At 44.2% G+C, this 18,168-nt stretch overlaps 29 non-coding genes and 8 pseudogenes across 29 annotated transcripts; all 37 read right to left on the bottom strand.

The window, feature by feature from the left end:
• Positions 1 to 141: 141 nt before the first annotated feature.
• On the bottom strand, positions 142 to 260 carry LOC137986839 (5S ribosomal RNA). The gene has a single exon (XR_011120055.1). It is a non-coding gene; the product is annotated as a 5S ribosomal RNA (ribosomal RNA).
• A 326-nt stretch (positions 261 to 586) lies between these two features.
• LOC137986838 (5S ribosomal RNA) lies at positions 587 to 705 on the bottom strand. The gene has a single exon (XR_011120054.1). It is a non-coding gene; the product is annotated as a 5S ribosomal RNA (ribosomal RNA).
• Positions 706 to 1,031: 326 nt separating this feature from the next.
• On the bottom strand, positions 1,032 to 1,150 carry LOC137986837 (5S ribosomal RNA). The gene has a single exon (XR_011120053.1). It is a non-coding gene; the product is annotated as a 5S ribosomal RNA (ribosomal RNA).
• Positions 1,151 to 1,476: 326 nt separating this feature from the next.
• On the bottom strand, positions 1,477 to 1,595 carry LOC137986836 (5S ribosomal RNA). The gene has a single exon (XR_011120052.1). It is a non-coding gene; the product is annotated as a 5S ribosomal RNA (ribosomal RNA).
• A 326-nt stretch (positions 1,596 to 1,921) lies between these two features.
• Positions 1,922 to 2,040, bottom strand: LOC137986834 (5S ribosomal RNA). The gene has a single exon (XR_011120050.1). It is a non-coding gene; the product is annotated as a 5S ribosomal RNA (ribosomal RNA).
• Positions 2,041 to 2,366: 326 nt separating this feature from the next.
• LOC137986833 (5S ribosomal RNA) lies at positions 2,367 to 2,485 on the bottom strand. Its single transcript, XR_011120049.1, has one exon. It is a non-coding gene; the product is annotated as a 5S ribosomal RNA (ribosomal RNA).
• A 326-nt stretch (positions 2,486 to 2,811) lies between these two features.
• On the bottom strand, positions 2,812 to 2,930 carry LOC137986832 (5S ribosomal RNA). The gene has a single exon (XR_011120048.1). It is a non-coding gene; the product is annotated as a 5S ribosomal RNA (ribosomal RNA).
• Positions 2,931 to 3,257: 327 nt separating this feature from the next.
• Positions 3,258 to 3,376, bottom strand: LOC137986831 (5S ribosomal RNA). Its single transcript, XR_011120047.1, has one exon. It is a non-coding gene; the product is annotated as a 5S ribosomal RNA (ribosomal RNA).
• Positions 3,377 to 3,702: 326 nt separating this feature from the next.
• LOC137986830 (5S ribosomal RNA) lies at positions 3,703 to 3,821 on the bottom strand. Its single transcript, XR_011120046.1, has one exon. It is a non-coding gene; the product is annotated as a 5S ribosomal RNA (ribosomal RNA).
• A 322-nt stretch (positions 3,822 to 4,143) lies between these two features.
• Positions 4,144 to 4,262, bottom strand: LOC137986829 (5S ribosomal RNA). Its single transcript, XR_011120045.1, has one exon. It is a non-coding gene; the product is annotated as a 5S ribosomal RNA (ribosomal RNA).
• Positions 4,263 to 4,588: 326 nt separating this feature from the next.
• Positions 4,589 to 4,707, bottom strand: LOC137986828 (5S ribosomal RNA). The gene has a single exon (XR_011120044.1). It is a non-coding gene; the product is annotated as a 5S ribosomal RNA (ribosomal RNA).
• Positions 4,708 to 5,033: 326 nt separating this feature from the next.
• Positions 5,034 to 5,152, bottom strand: LOC137986827 (5S ribosomal RNA). Its single transcript, XR_011120043.1, has one exon. It is a non-coding gene; the product is annotated as a 5S ribosomal RNA (ribosomal RNA).
• Positions 5,153 to 5,478: 326 nt separating this feature from the next.
• Positions 5,479 to 5,597, bottom strand: LOC137986826 (5S ribosomal RNA). Its single transcript, XR_011120042.1, has one exon. It is a non-coding gene; the product is annotated as a 5S ribosomal RNA (ribosomal RNA).
• Positions 5,598 to 5,923: 326 nt separating this feature from the next.
• LOC137986825 (5S ribosomal RNA) lies at positions 5,924 to 6,042 on the bottom strand. The gene has a single exon (XR_011120041.1). It is a non-coding gene; the product is annotated as a 5S ribosomal RNA (ribosomal RNA).
• A 326-nt stretch (positions 6,043 to 6,368) lies between these two features.
• Positions 6,369 to 6,487, bottom strand: LOC137986823 (5S ribosomal RNA). The gene has a single exon (XR_011120039.1). It is a non-coding gene; the product is annotated as a 5S ribosomal RNA (ribosomal RNA).
• Positions 6,488 to 6,813: 326 nt separating this feature from the next.
• LOC137986822 (5S ribosomal RNA) lies at positions 6,814 to 6,932 on the bottom strand. Its single transcript, XR_011120038.1, has one exon. It is a non-coding gene; the product is annotated as a 5S ribosomal RNA (ribosomal RNA).
• A 326-nt stretch (positions 6,933 to 7,258) lies between these two features.
• Positions 7,259 to 7,377, bottom strand: LOC137986821 (5S ribosomal RNA). The gene has a single exon (XR_011120037.1). It is a non-coding gene; the product is annotated as a 5S ribosomal RNA (ribosomal RNA).
• A 325-nt stretch (positions 7,378 to 7,702) lies between these two features.
• Positions 7,703 to 7,821, bottom strand: LOC137986817 (5S ribosomal RNA). Its single transcript, XR_011120036.1, has one exon. It is a non-coding gene; the product is annotated as a 5S ribosomal RNA (ribosomal RNA).
• Positions 7,822 to 8,147: 326 nt separating this feature from the next.
• On the bottom strand, positions 8,148 to 8,266 carry LOC137986806 (5S ribosomal RNA). The gene has a single exon (XR_011120035.1). It is a non-coding gene; the product is annotated as a 5S ribosomal RNA (ribosomal RNA).
• A 326-nt stretch (positions 8,267 to 8,592) lies between these two features.
• Positions 8,593 to 8,711, bottom strand: LOC137986794 (5S ribosomal RNA). Its single transcript, XR_011120024.1, has one exon. It is a non-coding gene; the product is annotated as a 5S ribosomal RNA (ribosomal RNA).
• Positions 8,712 to 9,037: 326 nt separating this feature from the next.
• On the bottom strand, positions 9,038 to 9,156 carry LOC137986782 (5S ribosomal RNA). The gene has a single exon (XR_011120013.1). It is a non-coding gene; the product is annotated as a 5S ribosomal RNA (ribosomal RNA).
• Positions 9,157 to 9,482: 326 nt separating this feature from the next.
• Positions 9,483 to 9,601, bottom strand: LOC137986770 (5S ribosomal RNA). The gene has a single exon (XR_011120002.1). It is a non-coding gene; the product is annotated as a 5S ribosomal RNA (ribosomal RNA).
• Positions 9,602 to 9,927: 326 nt separating this feature from the next.
• LOC137986759 (5S ribosomal RNA) lies at positions 9,928 to 10,046 on the bottom strand. The gene has a single exon (XR_011119991.1). It is a non-coding gene; the product is annotated as a 5S ribosomal RNA (ribosomal RNA).
• Positions 10,047 to 10,372: 326 nt separating this feature from the next.
• Positions 10,373 to 10,491, bottom strand: LOC137986747 (5S ribosomal RNA). The gene has a single exon (XR_011119980.1). It is a non-coding gene; the product is annotated as a 5S ribosomal RNA (ribosomal RNA).
• Positions 10,492 to 10,817: 326 nt separating this feature from the next.
• LOC137986859 (5S ribosomal RNA) lies at positions 10,818 to 10,936 on the bottom strand. Its single transcript, XR_011120073.1, has one exon. It is a non-coding gene; the product is annotated as a 5S ribosomal RNA (ribosomal RNA).
• Positions 10,937 to 11,717: 781 nt separating this feature from the next.
• LOC137986814 (5S ribosomal RNA) lies at positions 11,718 to 11,838 on the bottom strand (annotated as a pseudogene).
• A 342-nt stretch (positions 11,839 to 12,180) lies between these two features.
• On the bottom strand, positions 12,181 to 12,303 carry LOC137986818 (5S ribosomal RNA; annotated as a pseudogene).
• Positions 12,304 to 13,104: 801 nt separating this feature from the next.
• On the bottom strand, positions 13,105 to 13,225 carry LOC137986812 (5S ribosomal RNA; annotated as a pseudogene).
• Positions 13,226 to 14,050: 825 nt separating this feature from the next.
• Positions 14,051 to 14,170, bottom strand: LOC137986820 (5S ribosomal RNA; annotated as a pseudogene).
• Positions 14,171 to 14,522: 352 nt separating this feature from the next.
• Positions 14,523 to 14,641, bottom strand: LOC137986816 (5S ribosomal RNA; annotated as a pseudogene).
• A 324-nt stretch (positions 14,642 to 14,965) lies between these two features.
• Positions 14,966 to 15,084, bottom strand: LOC137986847 (5S ribosomal RNA). Its single transcript, XR_011120062.1, has one exon. It is a non-coding gene; the product is annotated as a 5S ribosomal RNA (ribosomal RNA).
• A 327-nt stretch (positions 15,085 to 15,411) lies between these two features.
• Positions 15,412 to 15,529, bottom strand: LOC137986811 (5S ribosomal RNA; annotated as a pseudogene).
• Positions 15,530 to 15,854: 325 nt separating this feature from the next.
• Positions 15,855 to 15,973, bottom strand: LOC137986835 (5S ribosomal RNA). Its single transcript, XR_011120051.1, has one exon. It is a non-coding gene; the product is annotated as a 5S ribosomal RNA (ribosomal RNA).
• A 327-nt stretch (positions 15,974 to 16,300) lies between these two features.
• LOC137986810 (5S ribosomal RNA) lies at positions 16,301 to 16,419 on the bottom strand (annotated as a pseudogene).
• Positions 16,420 to 16,745: 326 nt separating this feature from the next.
• Positions 16,746 to 16,864, bottom strand: LOC137986824 (5S ribosomal RNA). Its single transcript, XR_011120040.1, has one exon. It is a non-coding gene; the product is annotated as a 5S ribosomal RNA (ribosomal RNA).
• A 326-nt stretch (positions 16,865 to 17,190) lies between these two features.
• On the bottom strand, positions 17,191 to 17,309 carry LOC137986741 (5S ribosomal RNA). Its single transcript, XR_011119974.1, has one exon. It is a non-coding gene; the product is annotated as a 5S ribosomal RNA (ribosomal RNA).
• Positions 17,310 to 17,635: 326 nt separating this feature from the next.
• LOC137986813 (5S ribosomal RNA) lies at positions 17,636 to 17,754 on the bottom strand (annotated as a pseudogene).
• Positions 17,755 to 18,168: the final 414 nt, after the last annotated feature.

The raw sequence follows: 18,168 nt of genomic DNA, 5'->3' as shown, positions 1-18,168 counted from the left end.
GATTCGATTCCATGGAATGTCATTTTCTAAAGCTTGAATTGTGACGACAAGTTTTACAAGCGCGCGTGCTAATTAGCTCAATGCCCACAGAAAACCAAAGTAAAACAAGTCATATAACGACAAAATGTAGAGTCAAATAGAAGTCTACAACACGAGATATTCCCAAGCGGTCTCCCGTCGAAGTACTACTCTCGCCCTACAGGATTTGACTACGGGGATCGGACGAGACCCGGTTTTTTGCCTGTGGTATGGTCGTAGACGGAAGAAAGCCCGTTCTTGTTGTGTGTTTTGAGCGGGCAAGTTGAACTGAGCAAATAACTGTTTCCTCTGTGATGGTTCTTTAACCCTTCACCGGCAATGGCATTGGTAAAATGCAGAGAGTTAATGTTTCCCGTTCAAAAATTCCTTTCAACATCCGGGACTCGAGTAAACAAAGCTTTTCCCCGATTCGATTCCATGGAATGTCATTTTCTAAAGCTTGAATTGTGACGACAAGTTTTACAAGCGCGCGTGCTAATTAGCTCAATGCCCACAGAAAACCAAAGTAAAACAAGTCATATAACGACAAAATGTAGAGTCAAATAGAAGTCTACAACACGAGATATTCCCAAGCGGTCTCCCGTCGAAGTACTACTCTCGCCCTACAGGATTTGACTACGGGGATCGGACGAGACCCGGTTTTTTGCCTGTGGTATGGTCGTAGACGGAAGAAAGCCCGTTCTTGTTGTGTGTTTTGAGCGGGCAAGTTGAACTGAGCAAATAACTGTTTCCTCTGTGATGGTTCTTTAACCCTTCACCGGCAATGGCATTGGTAAAATGCAGAGAGTTAATGTTTCCCGTTCAAAAATTCCTTTCAACATCCGGGACTCGAGTAAACAAAGCTTTTCCCCGATTCGATTCCATGGAATGTCATTTTCTAAAGCTTGAATTGTGACGACAAGTTTTACAAGCGCGCGTGCTAATTAGCTCAATGCCCACAGAAAACCAAAGTAAAACAAGTCATATAACGACAAAATGTAGAGTCAAATAGAAGTCTACAACACGAGATATTCCCAAGCGGTCTCCCGTCGAAGTACTACTCTCGCCCTACAGGATTTGACTACGGGGATCGGACGAGACCCGGTTTTTTGCCTGTGGTATGGTCGTAGACGGAAGAAAGCCCGTTCTTGTTGTGTGTTTTGAGCGGGCAAGTTGAACTGAGCAAATAACTGTTTCCTCTGTGATGGTTCTTTAACCCTTCACCGGCAATGGCATTGGTAAAATGCAGAGAGTTAATGTTTCCCGTTCAAAAATTCCTTTCAACATCCGGGACTCGAGTAAACAAAGCTTTTCCCCGATTCGATTCCATGGAATGTCATTTTCTAAAGCTTGAATTGTGACGACAAGTTTTACAAGCGCGCGTGCTAATTAGCTCAATGCCCACAGAAAACCAAAGTAAAACAAGTCATATAACGACAAAATGTAGAGTCAAATAGAAGTCTACAACACGAGATATTCCCAAGCGGTCTCCCGTCGAAGTACTACTCTCGCCCTACAGGATTTGACTACGGGGATCGGACGAGACCCGGTTTTTTGCCTGTGGTATGGTCGTAGACGGAAGAAAGCCCGTTCTTGTTGTGTGTTTTGAGCGGGCAAGTTGAACTGAGCAAATAACTGTTTCCTCTGTGATGGTTCTTTAACCCTTCACCGGCAATGGCATTGGTAAAATGCAGAGAGTTAATGTTTCCCGTTCAAAAATTCCTTTCAACATCCGGGACTCGAGTAAACAAAGCTTTTCCCCGATTCGATTCCATGGAATGTCATTTTCTAAAGCTTGAATTGTGACGACAAGTTTTACAAGCGCGCGTGCTAATTAGCTCAATGCCCACAGAAAACCAAAGTAAAACAAGTCATATAACGACAAAATGTAGAGTCAAATAGAAGTCTACAACACGAGATATTCCCAAGCGGTCTCCCGTCGAAGTACTACTCTCGCCCTACAGGATTTGACTACGGGGATCGGACGAGACCCGGTTTTTTGCCTGTGGTATGGTCGTAGACGGAAGAAAGCCCGTTCTTGTTGTGTGTTTTGAGCGGGCAAGTTGAACTGAGCAAATAACTGTTTCCTCTGTGATGGTTCTTTAACCCTTCACCGGCAATGGCATTGGTAAAATGCAGAGAGTTAATGTTTCCCGTTCAAAAATTCCTTTCAACATCCGGGACTCGAGTAAACAAAGCTTTTCCCCGATTCGATTCCATGGAATGTCATTTTCTAAAGCTTGAATTGTGACGACAAGTTTTACAAGCGCGCGTGCTAATTAGCTCAATGCCCACAGAAAACCAAAGTAAAACAAGTCATATAACGACAAAATGTAGAGTCAAATAGAAGTCTACAACACGAGATATTCCCAAGCGGTCTCCCGTCGAAGTACTACTCTCGCCCTACAGGATTTGACTACGGGGATCGGACGAGACCCGGTTTTTTGCCTGTGGTATGGTCGTAGACGGAAGAAAGCCCGTTCTTGTTGTGTGTTTTGAGCGGGCAAGTTGAACTGAGCAAATAACTGTTTCCTCTGTGATGGTTCTTTAACCCTTCACCGGCAATGGCATTGGTAAAATGCAGAGAGTTAATGTTTCCCGTTCAAAAATTCCTTTCAACATCCGGGACTCGAGTAAACAAAGCTTTTCCCCGATTCGATTCCATGGAATGTCATTTTCTAAAGCTTGAATTGTGACGACAAGTTTTACAAGCGCGCGTGCTAATTAGCTCAATGCCCACAGAAAACCAAAGTAAAACAAGTCATATAACGACAAAATGTAGAGTCAAATAGAAGTCTACAACACGAGATATTCCCAAGCGGTCTCCCGTCGAAGTACTACTCTCGCCCTACAGGATTTGACTACGGGGATCGGACGAGACCCGGTTTTTTGCCTGTGGTATGGTCGTAGACGGAAGAAAGCCCGTTCTTGTTGTGTGTTTTGAGCGGGCAAGTTGAACTGAGCAAATAACTGTTTCCTCTGTGATGGTTCTTTAACCCTTCACCGGCAATGGCATTGGTAAAATGCAGAGAGTTAATGTTTCCCGTTCAAAAATTCCTTTCAACATCCGGGGACTCGAGTAAACAAAGCTTTTCCCCGATTCGATTCCATGGAATGTCATTTTCTAAAGCTTGAATTGTGACGACAAGTTTTACAAGCGCGCGTGCTAATTAGCTCAATGCCCACAGAAAACCAAAGTAAAACAAGTCATATAACGACAAAATGTAGAGTCAAATAGAAGTCTACAACACGAGATATTCCCAAGCGGTCTCCCGTCGAAGTACTACTCTCGCCCTACAGGATTTGACTACGGGGATCGGACGAGACCCGGTTTTTTGCCTGTGGTATGGTCGTAGACGGAAGAAAGCCCGTTCTTGTTGTGTGTTTTGAGCGGGCAAGTTGAACTGAGCAAATAACTGTTTCCTCTGTGATGGTTCTTTAACCCTTCACCGGCAATGGCATTGGTAAAATGCAGAGAGTTAATGTTTCCCGTTCAAAAATTCCTTTCAACATCCGGGACTCGAGTAAACAAAGCTTTTCCCCGATTCGATTCCATGGAATGTCATTTTCTAAAGCTTGAATTGTGACGACAAGTTTTACAAGCGCGCGTGCTAATTAGCTCAATGCCCACAGAAAACCAAAGTAAAACAAGTCATATAACGACAAAATGTAGAGTCAAATAGAAGTCTACAACACGAGATATTCCCAAGCGGTCTCCCGTCGAAGTACTACTCTCGCCCTACAGGATTTGACTACGGGGATCGGACGAGACCCGGTTTTTTGCCTGTGGTATGGTCGTAGACGGAAGAAAGCCCGTTCTTGTTGTGTGTTTTGAGCGGGCAAGTTGAACTGAGCAAATAACTGTTTCCTCTGTGATGGTTCTTTAACCCTTCACCGGCAATGGCATTGGTAAAATGCAGAGAGTTAATGTTTCCCGTTCAAAAATTCCTTTCAACATCCGGGGACTCGAGTAAACAAAGCTTTTCCTCGATTCCATGGAATGTCATTTTCTAAAGCTTGAATTGTGACGACAAGTTTTACAAGCGCGCGTGCTAATTAGCTCAATGCCCACAGAAAACCAAAGTAAAACAAGTCATATAACGACAAAATGTAGAGTCAAATAGAAGTCTACAACACGAGATATTCCCAAGCGGTCTCCCGTCGAAGTACTACTCTCGCCCTACAGGATTTGACTACGGGGATCGGACGAGACCCGGTTTTTTGCCTGTGGTATGGTCGTAGACGGAAGAAAGCCCGTTCTTGTTGTGTGTTTTGAGCGGGCAAGTTGAACTGAGCAAATAACTGTTTCCTCTGTGATGGTTCTTTAACCCTTCACCGGCAATGGCATTGGTAAAATGCAGAGAGTTAATGTTTCCCGTTCAAAAATTCCTTTCAACATCCGGGACTCGAGTAAACAAAGCTTTTCCCCGATTCGATTCCATGGAATGTCATTTTCTAAAGCTTGAATTGTGACGACAAGTTTTACAAGCGCGCGTGCTAATTAGCTCAATGCCCACAGAAAACCAAAGTAAAACAAGTCATATAACGACAAAATGTAGAGTCAAATAGAAGTCTACAACACGAGATATTCCCAAGCGGTCTCCCGTCGAAGTACTACTCTCGCCCTACAGGATTTGACTACGGGGATCGGACGAGACCCGGTTTTTTGCCTGTGGTATGGTCGTAGACGGAAGAAAGCCCGTTCTTGTTGTGTGTTTTGAGCGGGCAAGTTGAACTGAGCAAATAACTGTTTCCTCTGTGATGGTTCTTTAACCCTTCACCGGCAATGGCATTGGTAAAATGCAGAGAGTTAATGTTTCCCGTTCAAAAATTCCTTTCAACATCCGGGACTCGAGTAAACAAAGCTTTTCCCCGATTCGATTCCATGGAATGTCATTTTCTAAAGCTTGAATTGTGACGACAAGTTTTACAAGCGCGCGTGCTAATTAGCTCAATGCCCACAGAAAACCAAAGTAAAACAAGTCATATAACGACAAAATGTAGAGTCAAATAGAAGTCTACAACACGAGATATTCCCAAGCGGTCTCCCGTCGAAGTACTACTCTCGCCCTACAGGATTTGACTACGGGGATCGGACGAGACCCGGTTTTTTGCCTGTGGTATGGTCGTAGACGGAAGAAAGCCCGTTCTTGTTGTGTGTTTTGAGCGGGCAAGTTGAACTGAGCAAATAACTGTTTCCTCTGTGATGGTTCTTTAACCCTTCACCGGCAATGGCATTGGTAAAATGCAGAGAGTTAATGTTTCCCGTTCAAAAATTCCTTTCAACATCCGGGACTCGAGTAAACAAAGCTTTTCCCCGATTCGATTCCATGGAATGTCATTTTCTAAAGCTTGAATTGTGACGACAAGTTTTACAAGCGCGCGTGCTAATTAGCTCAATGCCCACAGAAAACCAAAGTAAAACAAGTCATATAACGACAAAATGTAGAGTCAAATAGAAGTCTACAACACGAGATATTCCCAAGCGGTCTCCCGTCGAAGTACTACTCTCGCCCTACAGGATTTGACTACGGGGATCGGACGAGACCCGGTTTTTTGCCTGTGGTATGGTCGTAGACGGAAGAAAGCCCGTTCTTGTTGTGTGTTTTGAGCGGGCAAGTTGAACTGAGCAAATAACTGTTTCCTCTGTGATGGTTCTTTAACCCTTCACCGGCAATGGCATTGGTAAAATGCAGAGAGTTAATGTTTCCCGTTCAAAAATTCCTTTCAACATCCGGGACTCGAGTAAACAAAGCTTTTCCCCGATTCGATTCCATGGAATGTCATTTTCTAAAGCTTGAATTGTGACGACAAGTTTTACAAGCGCGCGTGCTAATTAGCTCAATGCCCACAGAAAACCAAAGTAAAACAAGTCATATAACGACAAAATGTAGAGTCAAATAGAAGTCTACAACACGAGATATTCCCAAGCGGTCTCCCGTCGAAGTACTACTCTCGCCCTACAGGATTTGACTACGGGGATCGGACGAGACCCGGTTTTTTGCCTGTGGTATGGTCGTAGACGGAAGAAAGCCCGTTCTTGTTGTGTGTTTTGAGCGGGCAAGTTGAACTGAGCAAATAACTGTTTCCTCTGTGATGGTTCTTTAACCCTTCACCGGCAATGGCATTGGTAAAATGCAGAGAGTTAATGTTTCCCGTTCAAAAATTCCTTTCAACATCCGGGACTCGAGTAAACAAAGCTTTTCCCCGATTCGATTCCATGGAATGTCATTTTCTAAAGCTTGAATTGTGACGACAAGTTTTACAAGCGCGCGTGCTAATTAGCTCAATGCCCACAGAAAACCAAAGTAAAACAAGTCATATAACGACAAAATGTAGAGTCAAATAGAAGTCTACAACACGAGATATTCCCAAGCGGTCTCCCGTCGAAGTACTACTCTCGCCCTACAGGATTTGACTACGGGGATCGGACGAGACCCGGTTTTTTGCCTGTGGTATGGTCGTAGACGGAAGAAAGCCCGTTCTTGTTGTGTGTTTTGAGCGGGCAAGTTGAACTGAGCAAATAACTGTTTCCTCTGTGATGGTTCTTTAACCCTTCACCGGCAATGGCATTGGTAAAATGCAGAGAGTTAATGTTTCCCGTTCAAAAATTCCTTTCAACATCCGGGACTCGAGTAAACAAAGCTTTTCCCCGATTCGATTCCATGGAATGTCATTTTCTAAAGCTTGAATTGTGACGACAAGTTTTACAAGCGCGCGTGCTAATTAGCTCAATGCCCACAGAAAACCAAAGTAAAACAAGTCATATAACGACAAAATGTAGAGTCAAATAGAAGTCTACAACACGAGATATTCCCAAGCGGTCTCCCGTCGAAGTACTACTCTCGCCCTACAGGATTTGACTACGGGGATCGGACGAGACCCGGTTTTTTGCCTGTGGTATGGTCGTAGACGGAAGAAAGCCCGTTCTTGTTGTGTGTTTTGAGCGGGCAAGTTGAACTGAGCAAATAACTGTTTCCTCTGTGATGGTTCTTTAACCCTTCACCGGCAATGGCATTGGTAAAATGCAGAGAGTTAATGTTTCCCGTTCAAAAATTCCTTTCAACATCCGGGACTCGAGTAAACAAAGCTTTTCCCCGATTCGATTCCATGGAATGTCATTTTCTAAAGCTTGAATTGTGACGACAAGTTTTACAAGCGCGCGTGCTAATTAGCTCAATGCCCACAGAAAACCAAAGTAAAACAAGTCATATAACGACAAAATGTAGAGTCAAATAGAAGTCTACAACACGAGATATTCCCAAGCGGTCTCCCGTCGAAGTACTACTCTCGCCCTACAGGATTTGACTACGGGGATCGGACGAGACCCGGTTTTTTGCCTGTGGTATGGTCGTAGACGGAAGAAAGCCCGTTCTTGTTGTGTGTTTTGAGCGGGCAAGTTGAACTGAGCAAATAACTGTTTCCTCTGTGATGGTTCTTTAACCCTTCACCGGCAATGGCATTGGTAAAATGCAGAGAGTTAATGTTTCCCGTTCAAAAATTCCTTTCAACATCCGGGACTCGAGTAAACAAAGCTTTTCCCCGATTCGATTCCATGGAATGTCATTTCTAAAGCTTGAATTGTGACGACAAGTTTTACAAGCGCGCGTGCTAATTAGCTCAATGCCCACAGAAAACCAAAGTAAAACAAGTCATATAACGACAAAATGTAGAGTCAAATAGAAGTCTACAACACGAGATATTCCCAAGCGGTCTCCCGTCGAAGTACTACTCTCGCCCTACAGGATTTGACTACGGGGATCGGACGAGACCCGGTTTTTTGCCTGTGGTATGGTCGTAGACGGAAGAAAGCCCGTTCTTGTTGTGTGTTTTGAGCGGGCAAGTTGAACTGAGCAAATAACTGTTTCCTCTGTGATGGTTCTTTAACCCTTCACCGGCAATGGCATTGGTAAAATGCAGAGAGTTAATGTTTCCCGTTCAAAAATTCCTTTCAACATCCGGGACTCGAGTAAACAAAGCTTTTCCCCGATTCGATTCCATGGAATGTCATTTTCTAAAGCTTGAATTGTGACGACAAGTTTTACAAGCGCGCGTGCTAATTAGCTCAATGCCCACAGAAAACCAAAGTAAAACAAGTCATATAACGACAAAATGTAGAGTCAAATAGAAGTCTACAACACGAGATATTCCCAAGCGGTCTCCCGTCGAAGTACTACTCTCGCCCTACAGGATTTGACTACGGGGATCGGACGAGACCCGGTTTTTTGCCTGTGGTATGGTCGTAGACGGAAGAAAGCCCGTTCTTGTTGTGTGTTTTGAGCGGGCAAGTTGAACTGAGCAAATAACTGTTTCCTCTGTGATGGTTCTTTAACCCTTCACCGGCAATGGCATTGGTAAAATGCAGAGAGTTAATGTTTCCCGTTCAAAAATTCCTTTCAACATCCGGGACTCGAGTAAACAAAGCTTTTCCCCGATTCGATTCCATGGAATGTCATTTTCTAAAGCTTGAATTGTGACGACAAGTTTTACAAGCGCGCGTGCTAATTAGCTCAATGCCCACAGAAAACCAAAGTAAAACAAGTCATATAACGACAAAATGTAGAGTCAAATAGAAGTCTACAACACGAGATATTCCCAAGCGGTCTCCCGTCGAAGTACTACTCTCGCCCTACAGGATTTGACTACGGGGATCGGACGAGACCCGGTTTTTTGCCTGTGGTATGGTCGTAGACGGAAGAAAGCCCGTTCTTGTTGTGTGTTTTGAGCGGGCAAGTTGAACTGAGCAAATAACTGTTTCCTCTGTGATGGTTCTTTAACCCTTCACCGGCAATGGCATTGGTAAAATGCAGAGAGTTAATGTTTCCCGTTCAAAAATTCCTTTCAACATCCGGGACTCGAGTAAACAAAGCTTTTCCTCGATTCGATTCCATGGAATGTCATTTGCTAAAGCTTGAATTGTGACGACAAGTTTTACAAGCGCGCGTGCTAATTAGCTCAATGCCCACAGAAAACCAAAGTAAAACAAGTCATATAACGACAAAATGTAGAGTCAAATAGAAGTCTACAACACGAGATATTCCCAAGCGGTCTCCCGTCGAAGTACTACTCTCGCCCTACAGGATTTGACTACGGGGATCGGACGAGACCCGGTTTTTTGCCTGTGGTATGGTCGTAGACGGAAGAAAGCCCGTTCTTGTTGTGTGTTTTGAGCGGGCAAGTTGAACTGAGCAAATAACTGTTTCCTCTGTGATGGTTCTTTAACCCTTCACCGGCAATGGCATTGGTAAAATGCAGAGAGTTAATGTTTCCCGTTCAAAAATTCCTTTCAACATCCGGGACTCGAGTAAACAAAGCTTTTCCCCGATTCGATTCCATGGAATGTCATTTTCTAAAGCTTGAATTGTGACGACAAGTTTTACAAGCGCGCGTGCTAATTAGCTCAATGCCCACAGAAAACCAAAGTAAAACAAGTCATATAACGACAAAATGTAGAGTCAAATAGAAGTCTACAACACGAGATATTCCCAAGCGGTCTCCCGTCGAAGTACTACTCTCGCCCTACAGGATTTGACTACGGGGATCGGACGAGACCCGGTTTTTTGCCTGTGGTATGGTCGTAGACGGAAGAAAGCCCGTTCTTGTTGTGTGTTTTGAGCGGGCAAGTTGAACTGAGCAAATAACTGTTTCCTCTGTGATGGTTCTTTAACCCTTCACCGGCAATGGCATTGGTAAAATGCAGAGAGTTAATGTTTCCCGTTCAAAAATTCCTTTCAACATCCGGGACTCGAGTAAACAAAGCTTTTCCCCGATTCGATTCCATGGAATGTCATTTTCTAAAGCTTGAATTGTGACGACAAGTTTTACAAGCGCGCGTGCTAATTAGCTCAATGCCCACAGAAAACCAAAGTAAAACAAGTCATATAACGACAAAATGTAGAGTCAAATAGAAGTCTACAACACGAGATATTCCCAAGCGGTCTCCCGTCGAAGTACTACTCTCGCCCTACAGGATTTGACTACGGGGATCGGACGAGACCCGGTTTTTTGCCTGTGGTATGGTCGTAGACGGAAGAAAGCCCGTTCTTGTTGTGTGTTTTGAGCGGGCAAGTTGAACTGAGCAAATAACTGTTTCCTCTGTGATGGTTCTTTAACCCTTCACCGGCAATGGCATTGGTAAAATGCAGAGAGTTAATGTTTCCCGTTCAAAAATTCCTTTCAACATCCGGGACTCGAGTAAACAAAGCTTTTCCCCGATTCGATTCCATGGAATGTCATTTTCTAAAGCTTGAATTGTGACGACAAGTTTTACAAGCGCGCGTGCTAATTAGCTCAATGCCCACAGAAAACCAAAGTAAAACAAGTCATATAACGACAAAATGTAGAGTCAAATAGAAGTCTACAACACGAGATATTCCCAAGCGGTCTCCCGTCGAAGTACTACTCTCGCCCTACAGGATTTGACTACGGGGATCGGACGAGACCCGGTTTTTTGCCTGTGGTATGGTCGTAGACGGAAGAAAGCCCGTTCTTGTTGTGTGTTTTGAGCGGGCAAGTTGAACTGAGCAAATAACTGTTTCCTCTGTGATGGTTCTTTAACCCTTCACCGGCAATGGCATTGGTAAAATGCAGAGAGTTAATGTTTCCCGTTCAAAAATTCCTTTCAACATCCGGGACTCGAGTAAACAAAGCTTTTCCCCGATTCGATTCCATGGAATGTCATTTTCTAAAGCTTGAATTGTGACGACAAGTTTTACAAGCGCGCGTGCTAATTAGCTCAATGCCCACAGAAAACCAAAGTAAAACAAGTCATATAACGACAAAATGTAGAGTCAAATAGAAGTCTACAACACGAGATATTCCCAAGCGGTCTCCCGTCGAAGTACTACTCTCGCCCTACAGGATTTGACTACGGGGATCGGACGAGACCCGGTTTTTTGCCTGTGGTATGGTCGTAGACGGAAGAAAGCCCGTTCTTGTTGTGTGTTTTGAGCGGGCAAGTTGAACTGAGCAAATAACTGTTTCCTCTGTGATGGTTCTTTAACCCTTCACCGGCAATGGCATTGGTAAAATGCAGAGAGTTAATGTTTCCCGTTCAAAAATTCCTTTCAACATCCGGGACTCGAGTAAACAAAGCTTTTCCCCGATTCGATTCCATGGAATGTCATTTTCTAAAGCTTGAATTGTGACGACAAGTTTTACAAGCGCGCGTGCTAATTAGCTCAATGCCCACAGAAAACCAAAGTAAAACAAGTCATATAACGACAAAATGTAGAGTCAAATAGGAAGTCTACAACACGATATATTCCCACGCGTTCTTCCCGTCGAAGTACTACTCTCGCCCTACAGGATTTGACTACGGTATCTGAGCGAGACCCTGTTTTTTGCCTTTGGTATGGGTCGTAGACGTAATAAACCCTTTTCTTTTTGTGTGTTTTGAGCGGGCAAGTTGAACTGATCAAATAACTGTTTCCTCTGTGATGGTTCTTTAACCCTTCACCGCGGCAATGGCATTGGTAAAATTCAGAGAGTTAATGTTTCCCGTTCAAAAATTCCTTTCCAACATCCTGGGACTCTAGTAACCAAAGCTTTTCCCCGAATTCGAATTCCATGGAATGTCCAGTTTCTAAAGCTTGAATTGTTACGACAAGTTTTACAAGCGCGCGTGCTAATTAGCTCAATGCCCACAGAAAACCAAAGTAAAACAAGTCATATAACGACAAAATGTAGAGTCAAATAGAAGTCTACAACACGAGATATTCCCAAGGGAGTCTCCCCGTCGAAGTACTACTCTCGCCCTACAGGATTTGACTACGGGGATCGGACGAGACCCGTTTTTTTGCCTGTGGTATGGTCGTAGACGGAAGAAAGCCCGTTCTGTGTTGTGTGTTTTGAGCGGGGCGAGTTTTGAACTGAGGCAAATAACTGTTTCCTCTGTGATGGTTCTTTAACCCTTCACCGGCAATGGCATTGGTAAAATGCAGAGAGTTAATGTTTTCCCGTTCAAAAATCCTTTTCAACATCCTGGGACTCGAGTAAACAAAGCTTTTCTCCCCCCCGATTCGATTCCATGGAATGTTCATTTGCTAAAGCTTGAATTTGGTGACGACAAGTTTGACAAGCGCGCGTGCTAATTAGCTCAATGCCCACAGAAAACCCAAAGGAAAACAAGTCATATAACGACAAAATGTAGAGTCAAATCGAAGTCTACAACACGAGATATTCCCCAGCGGTCTCCCGTCGAAGTACCTTACTCTCGCCCTACAGGCATTTTGACTACGGGGATCGGACGAGACCCGTTTTTTTGCCTGGGGTATGGTCGTAGCGGGAAGAAAGCCCGTTCTTTTTGTGTGTTTTGAGCGGGCAAGTTGAACTGAGCAAATAACGGTTTCCCTCTGTGATGGTTCTTTAACCCTTCACCGGCAATGGCATTGGTAACAAGCAGAGAGTTAATGTTTCCCGTGCAAAAATGCCTTTCAACAATCCGGGACTCGAGTAAACAAAGCTTTTCCCCGATTCGATTCCATGGAATGTCATTTTCTAAAGCTTGAATTGTGACGACAAGTTTTACAATCGCGCGTGCTAATTTAGCTCAATGCCCACCAGAAAACCAAAGTACAAACAAGTCATTATAACTCACAAAATGTAGAGGCAAATAGGAAGTCTAACACACACGAGATAGTTCCCAAGCGGAGTCTCCCCGTCGAAGTACTACTACCCTTAGCCCTACAGGATTTGACTACGGGGGATCGGACGAGACCCGATTTTTTGACCTGTGGTATGGTCGTAGACGGAAGAAAGCCCGGTTCTTGTTGTGGGTTTTGAGCGGGCAAGTTGAACTGAGCAAATAACTGTTTTCCCTCGGTGATGGTTCTTTAACCCTTCACCTGCAATGGGCACTGGTAAATTGACAGAGAGTTAATGTTTCCCGTTCAGAAAATTCCTTTCACCATCCTGGGACTCGAGTAAACAAAGCTTTTCCCCGATTCGATTCCATGGAATGTCATTTTCGAAAGCGTGAATTGTGACGAACCAAAGGTTTACAAGCGCGCCGTGCTAATTAGCTCCGGCCCACAGAAAACCACAGTAAAACAAGTCATATAAACGACAAAGGTAGAGTCAAATAGAAGTCTACAACACGAGATATTCCCAAGAGGTCTCCCCTCGAAGTACTACTCTCGCCCTACAGGATTTGACTACGGTGGATCGGACGAGACCCGGCTTTTTTGCCTGTGGTATGGTCGTAGACGGAAGAAAGCCCGTTCTTGTTTGTGTGTTTTTGAGCGGGCAAGTTGAACTGAGCAAATAACTGTTTCCTCTGTGATGGTTCTTTAACCCCTTCACCGGCAATGGCATTGGTAAAATGCAGAGAGTTAATGTTTCCCGTTCAACAAATTCCTTTCAAACACAACCGGGGACCTGAGTAAACAAAAGCTTTTTCCCTCGATTCGATTCCAGGGAATGTCATTTTCTAAAGCTTGAATTGTGACGACAAGTTTTACAAGCGCGCGGTGCTAATTAGCTCAATGCCCACAGAAACACCAAAGTAAAAACAAGTCATATCAACGTACAAAATGTAGAAGTCAAATAGAAGTCTACAACACGAGATATTCCCAAGCCGGTCTCCCGGTCGAAGTACTACTCTCGCCCTTACAGGATTGGACTACCGGGGATCGGACGAGACCCGGTTTTTTTGCCCTGTGGTATGGTCGTAGACGGAAGAAAAGCCCCGTTCTTGTTGTGTGTTTTGAGCGGGCAAGTGTGAACTGAGCAAATAACTGTGTTCCTCTGTCCCGATGGTTCGTTAACCCCTTCAACCGGCAATTGGGCATTGGTAAAATGCAAGAGGAGTTTAATGTGTCCCGTTCCAAAATTCCTTTCAACAATTTCAACACATCGCGGGGACTCGAGTAAACAAAGCTTTTCCCCGATTCGATTCCATGGAATGTCAGTTTCTAAAGATGAATTGTGACGGACAAGTTTTACAAGCGCGCGTGCTAATTAGCTCAATGCCCACAGAAAACCCAAGTAAAACAAGTCATTATAACGGACAAAATGTAGAGTCAAATAGAAGTCCTAGCAACACGAGATATTCCCAAGCGGTCTCCCGTCGAAGTACTACTCTCGCACTACAGGATTTGACTACGGGGATCGGACGAGACCCGGTGTTTTTGCCTGTGGGTATTGTCGTAGACGGAAGAAGAAGCCCGTTCTTGTGTGTGTGCTTTTGAGCGGGCAAGTTGAACTGAGCAAATAACTGTTTCCTCTGTGATAGGTTCTTTAACCCTTCACCGGCAATGGCATTGGTAAAATGCAGAGAGTTAATGTTTCCCCCGTTCAAAAATTCCTTTCAACATCCGGGGGAACTCGAGTAAACAAAGCTTTTCCTCCCGAGTTCGATTCCATGGACTGTCATTTTTCTAATAAGCGTGAATGGTGACGACAAATTTTACAAGCGCGCGATGGCTAATTTAGCTCCAATGCCCACAGAACCCCAATAGTAAAACAAGTCATATAAACGACAAAATGTATAGTCAAATAGAAGTTCTAAAGAACACGAGATATTCCCAAGCGGTCTCCCGTCGAAGTACTACTCTCGCCCTACAGGATTTGACTACGGGGATCGGACGAGACCCGGTTTTTTGCCTGTGGTATGGTCGTAGACGGAAGAAAGCCCGTTCTTGTTGTGTGTTTTGAGCGGGCAAGTTGAACGAGCAAATAACTGTTTCCTCTGTGATGGTTCTTTAACCCTTCCGCGGCAATGGCATTGGTAAAATGCAGAGAGTTAATGTTTCCCGTTCAAAAATTCCTTTCAACATCCGGGACTCGAGTAAACAAAGCTTTTCCCCGATTCGATTCCATGGAATGTCATTTCTAAAGCTTGAATTGTGACGACAAGTTTTACAAGCGCGCGTGCTAATTAGCTCAATGCCCACAGAAAACCAAAGTAAAACAAGTCATATAACGACAAAATGTAGAGTCAAATAGAAGTCTACAACACGAGATATTCCCAAGCGGTCTCCCGTCGAAGTACTACTCTCGCCCTACAGGATTTGACTACGGGGATCGGACGAGACCCGGTTTTTTGCCTGTGGTATGGTCGTAGACGGAAGAAAGCCCGTTCTTGTTGTGTGTTTTGAGCGGGCAAGTTGAACTGAGCAAATAACTGTTTCCTCTGTGATGGTTCTTTAACCCTTCACCGGCATGGCATTGGTAAAAATGCAGAGAGTTAATGTTTCCCGTTCAAAAATTCCTTTCAACATCCGGGGACTCGAGTAAACAAAGCTTTTCCCCGATTCGATTCCATGGAATGTCATTTTCTAAAGCTTGAATTGTGACGACAAGTTTTACAAGCGCGCGTGCTAATTAGCTCAATGCCCACAGAAAACCAAAGTAAAACAAGTCATATAACGACAAAATGTAGAGTCAAATAGAAGTCTACAACACGAGATATTCCCAAGCGGTCTCCCGTCGAAGTACTACTCTCGCCCTACAGGATTTGACTACGGGATCGTACGAGACCCGGTTTTTTGCCTGTGGTATGGTCGTAGACGGAAGAAAGCCCGTTCTTGTTGTGTGTTTTGAGCGGGCAAGTTGAACTGAGCAAATAACTGTTTCCTCTGTGATGGTTCTTTAACCCTTCACCGGCAATGGCATTGGTAAAATGCAGAGAGTTAATGTTTCCCGTTCAAAAATTCCTTTCAACATCCGGGACTCGAGTAAACAAAGCTTTTCCCGATTCGATTCCATGGAATGTCATTTTCTAAAGCTTGAATTGTGACGACAAGTTTTACAAGCGCGCGTGCTAATTAGCTCAATGCCCACAGAAAACCAAAGTAAAACAAGTCATATAACGACAAAATGTAGAGTCAAATAGAAGTCTACAACACGAGATATTCCCAAGCGGTCTCCCGTCGAAGTACTACTCTCGCCCTACAGGATTTGACTACGGGGATCGGACGAGACCCGGTTTTTTGCCTGTGGTATGGTCGTAGACGGAAGAAAGCCCGTTCTTGTTGTGTGTTTTGAGCGGGCAAGTTGAACTGAGCAAATAACTGTTTCCTCTGTGATGGTTCTTTAACCCTTCACCGGCAATGGCATTGGTAAAATGCAGAGAGTTAATGTTTCCCGTTCAAAAATTCCTTTCAACATCCGGACTCGAGTAAACAAAGCTTTTTTCCTCGATTCGATTCCATGGAATGTCATTTGCTAAAGCTTGAATTGTGACGACAAGTTTTACAAGCGCGCGTGCTAATTAGCTCAATGCCCACAGAAAACCAAAGTAAAACAAGTCATATAACGACAAAATGTAGAGTCAAATAGAAGTCTACAACACGAGATATTCCCAAGCGGTCTCCCGTCGAAGTACTACTCTCGCCCTACAGGATTTGACTACGGGGATCGGACGAGACCGGTTTTTTTGCCTGTGGTATGGTCGTAGACGGAAGAAAGCCCGTTCTTGTTGTGTGTTTTGAGCGGGCAAGTTGAACTGAGCAAATAACTGTTTCCTCTGTGATGGTTCTTTAACCCTTCACCGGCAATGGCATTGGTAAAATGCAGAGAGTTAATGTTTCCCGTTCAAAAATTCCTTTCAACATCCGGGACTCGAGTAAACAAAGCTTGTCACAGATACGATTCCATGGAATGTCATTTGCTAAAGCTTGAATTGTGACGACAAGTTTTACAAGCGCGCGTGCTAATTAGCTCAATGCCCACAGAAAACCAAAGTAAAACAAGTCATATAACGACAAAATGTAGAGTCAAATAGAAGTCTACAACACGAGATATTCCCAAGCGGTCTCCCGTCGAAGTACTACTCTCGCCCTACAGGATTTGACTACGGGGATCGGACGAGACCCGGTTTTTTGCCTGTGGTATGGTCGTAGACGGAAGAAAGCCCGTTCTTGTTGTGTGTTTTGAGCGGGCAAGTTGAACTGAGCAAATAACTGTTTCCTCTGTGATGGTTCTTTAACCCTTCACCGGCAATGGCATTGGTAAAATGCAGAGAGTTAATGTTTCCCGTTCAAAAATTCCTTTCAACATCCGGGACTCGAGTAAACAAAGCTTTTCCCCGATTCGATTCCATGGAATGTCATTTGCTAAAGCTTGAATTGTGACGACAAGTTTTACAAGCGCGCGTGCTAATTAGCTCAATGCCCACAGAAAACCAAAGTAAAACAAGTCATATAACGACAAAATGTAGAGTCAAATAGAAGTCTACAACACGAGATATTCCCAAGCGGTCTCCCGTCGAAGTACTACTCTCGCCCTACAGGATTTGACTACGGGGATCGGACGAGACCCGGTTTTTTGCCTGTGGTATGGTCGTAGACGGAAGAAAGCCCGTTCTTGTTGTGTGTTTTGAGCGGGCAAGTTGAACTGAGCAAATAACTGTTTCCTCTGTGATGGTTCTTTAACCCTTCACCGCAATGGCATTGGTAAAATGCAGAGAGTTAATGTTTCCCGTTCAAAAATTCCTTTCAACATCCGGGGACTCGAGTAAACAAAGCTTTTCCCTCGATTCGATTCCATGGAATGTCATTTTCTAAAGCTTGAATTGTGACGACAAGTTTTACAAGCGCGCGTGCTAATTAGCTCAATGCCCACAGAAAACCAAAGTAAACAAGTCATATAACGACAAAATGTAGAGTCAAATAGAAGTCTACAACACGAGATATTCCCAAGCGGTCTCCCGTCGAAAGTACTACTCTCGCCCTACAGGATTTGACTACGGGATCGGACGAGACCCGGTTTTTTGCCTGTGGTATGGTCGTAGACGGAAGAAAGCCCGTTCTTGTTGTGTGTTTTGAGCGGGCAAGTTGAACTGAGCAAATAACTGTTTCCTCTGTGATGGTTCTTTAACCCTTCACCGGCAATGGCATTGGTAAAAGCAGAGAGTTAATGTTTCCCGTTCAAAAATTCCTTTCAACATCCGGGGACTCGAGTAAACAAAGCTTTTCCTCGATTCGATTCCATGGAATGTCATTTTCTAAAGCTTGAATTGTGACGACAAGTTTTACAAGCGCGCGTGCTAATTAGCTCAATGCCCACAGAAACCAAAGTAAAACAAGTCATATAACGACAAAAGTAGAGTCAAATAGAGTCTACAACACGAGATATTCCCAAGCGGTCTCCCGTCGAAGTACTACTCTCGCCCTACAGGATTTGACTACGGGGATCGGACGAGACCCT

This window comes from Montipora foliosa, unplaced genomic scaffold, assembly GCF_036669935.1.
Source record: "Montipora foliosa isolate CH-2021 unplaced genomic scaffold, ASM3666993v2 scaffold_291, whole genome shotgun sequence".
NCBI lineage: Eukaryota > Metazoa > Cnidaria > Anthozoa > Scleractinia > Acroporidae > Montipora > Montipora foliosa.
Note: the sequence above shows the minus strand (reverse complement) of the source record. Positions and strands in the feature narration are given on the sequence as shown.